This window comes from Colobus angolensis, unplaced genomic scaffold, assembly GCF_000951035.1.
Source record: "Colobus angolensis palliatus isolate OR3802 unplaced genomic scaffold, Cang.pa_1.0 Scaffold116, whole genome shotgun sequence".
NCBI lineage: Eukaryota > Metazoa > Chordata > Mammalia > Primates > Cercopithecidae > Colobus > Colobus angolensis.
The window spans coordinates 3,385,566-3,388,936 of NW_012112697.1; positions in this window are offsets into that span (position 1 = coordinate 3,385,566).

The following is a 3,371-nucleotide window of genomic DNA, read 5'->3' on the forward strand; positions in this document are numbered from 1 at the left end:
AAAAAAAAAAAAAAAAAGTACAGACCTTATAATATTTTATGTTCATTTATTCACATGTTTTTTACTACTGTGCATTTTAATTCTCTATTTTCAGTGCTTTAAGGCATTAATATTATTATTTTATACAGTCAGTAATTGCTTAGATTTACCCTTTTTGTGGCTCTTCATTCCTTCCTGTGTCTTCTAGCTTCCCTTGGTGGGATTATTTCCCTTCTGCCTGAATAATGCACTTTCATAATTATTTTAATGTGGATTTGTTGATGACAAATTCTTTTTTATGCCTGAAGAAAAGTCTTTATTTCACTGTCATTGATGAAGGGTGTTTTTGCCATTTATGGATTGGCATATCCCTTTGAGAATGTAATTCCATTGTCATTTGGCTTCTATCATTTCTGTTGAGAAGTTAGCTATCAGACTTATTTTTGTCTGATAAAATAATGAAGAGAACTTGCCTCCCTTGCTCCTTTGAAAGTTTTCCCTTTGTCTTTGATTTTCAGGAGTTTTAATGATAGGCCTATACATATATTTTCTTCTGATATATATATATTGTGTATCCTTTAGTGAGTTGAATCCATGGCTTTTTATCTTTTTGTTAAAATTCTTAGTATCTTTTTAGATACAGCTTTTCCCCTTCTCACTCTTTACCCCAGTAAGTGCCCTTGTCCTGTCTTCAGTCATTTTCTATCCCTTGTCCCTCAACCCTAGGCAATCATTAATGTGCTTTTCAATTTTATAGATTTTGACTTTTCTCTAATGTCATGTAAATGAAATTAAAACAGTGTGTACTATTTTGCATCTAGCTTCTTTTTCATAGTACTGTTTTTGATATTTACTAATATTTTTCTATGTATCAGTATTAAGGTATTTCTTTATACGTAGGTCTATCTATAGATTGCTGTTTGTTTATCCATTCATTTATTCTTTGACATTTGGGTTATTTCCAGTTTGGAGCAATTATGAATAAAACTGCTATGAACACTTGTTTACAGTCCTTGGGAAAATACTTAGGAGATGGAATTGCTGAATCATACAGTCATTTTATGTTCAGCTTTGTAAGAAACTGCCAAACTGTTTTCCAATGTAATTGTATTATTTTATATCATTTTCAGGAATGTATGAAAGTTGCAATTACTCCACATCCTTGGAACTGCCAATCATTTTAATTTTAGCCACTCTAAAGGGTATTCATTGCTATCTCACTGTGATTTTAATTTGCACTTTACTGATGGCTAATGATGTTGAATATCTTTTTATAAACTTATGGTGTATTCAGGTATCTTCTTTCATGATATGTCTGTTTACATCTTTTTCCAGTTTTTCGATAGATCTGTCTTTTTGTTGAGGTATAAAAGTTCTTTTTGTGTTCTGTATAATAGTACTTTGCCAATTATATATGTTCAGATTATCTTCTCCCAATCTGAAGCTTACCTTTTCATTTTCTTAATAATGTCTTTTCAAGAGCAAAAGTTTTAATTTTGAATGTGCTATTTATTTTTATGCATTGTGTCCTAGCTAAGAAACTTTGTCTACCACAAGGTCACAAACATTTTCTTCCTCTGTTTTGTAGATTTAGCATTTTTTTTTGAGATGGAGTCTCACTCTGTCACCCAGGCTTGGAGTGCAGTGGCATAGTCTCGGCTCACCACAGCCTCTGCCTCCCAGGTTCAATAAATGCTCCTGCCTCAGCCTCCTGAGTAGCTGGGATTACAGGTGCCCACCACCATGCCCAACTAATTTTTATATTTTTAGTAAAGACAAGATTTCACCATGTTGGCCAGGCTGGTCTCAAACTCCTGACCTCAGGTGATCCACCCACCTCGGCCACCCAAAGTGCTGGGATTACAGGTGTGAGCCACCGCACCCAGCCAGATTTAGATGTTATGTTAGTTTATGATCCATTTTGTGTTGAGTTGCATGTGTGGGAAGTGTCAAGATTAATTTTTCCATGTGGATATCTAGGTCTCCCAGCATTTTTACCTTTCCTAATGAGATTAGCATTGCTTCTGATAATGAGAGAGTATCACCTATTTGAACAACTCTTCTGTGCTAACAACTGTAATCTGTCAACAAAATACAAACTTAACTACTTGAATACAATGGAGAACAACCAAAGCCAGCAGAAACTGGAAGAATATCTGCTTGGAAATGGGTGAATTTCCCCTTCTTATGGTAACTTTTTTTTTTAACCCCAGTAGACACTACATTAGACGGCTCTAACTTAAATATAATATTAACTAACCTGAACATACAGAGGGCAGGATTTGGGCTAACCACCACAGCTAGAAAGTGAGTAGGAAAATGACAGATTCACACAGAAGGATTCTGTTTATCATCTCTCCCTTCTCTTCACCTGACCCCTGAGCTAGATTTCCTTTAGATAGTTTTCAAGCAATTCAGCTAAAGCTCAGAGATCTGAACAGAGCTTTCAACTGCTATCCATCACAGGAAAGATAACTGGATTTTCTCCTTCAGCCAAATTAACTCCTTGTTAAAACAAAAATATCAATATTCTTCACAGGAGCACAACATAATTCAACATCTCCACAACACATCAACATGTCCATAATACTGTCAAAAATAACGAGACACCTAAAGAAACAGTAAAATATGATCTATACACAAGAGAAAAGGCAATTAATGGAAACTGGCCCTAAGAGATATTGATTTAGTAGACAAGAATTTTAAAGCAAATGTCATAAATATGCTGAACAATGTAAAGGGGAAATATTCTTGTAATAAATTAAAAATGAGGAATCTCACCATCAAAGTAGAAACTGTTAAAAGAATTCTAGAATTGAAAAATACGGTACTCAAATAAAAATATGGTACCTCAAATAGAAAATAAAAAAAATAGATGGGCTTAAAAGCAGATTAGAATAACAGAAGAGTTAGTGAACTTGGAGACAGACTAATAGAAATTATACAATCTGAAGACAAGACAGATAAAGAATAAAAAATGAAGAGAGACTCATTTACATGTGGGACAATAGCAGGATGTCTCATATACATCTAGTTGGAGTCCCAGAAGTACAGGTAGAGAAAGGGAGCAAAAATAAATAAATGAAGACATATGAATGAAAACTTACTAAACTGCTGGGAGCCGCGGCTCATGCCAGTAATTCCAGCACTCTGGGAGGCCAAGGCGGGCTGATCACCTGAGGTCGGGAGTTAGAGATCACCCTGACCAACATGGAGAAACCCCTTCTCTACTAAAAATACAAAATTAGCTGGGTGTGGTGGTGCATGCCTGTAATCCCAGCTACTCAGGAGGCTGAGGCAGGAGAATCGCTTGAACCCTGGAGGCGGAGGTTGTGGTGAGCCGAGATCCGCCATTGCACTCCAGCCTGGGCAACGAGCAAAACTCCATCTCA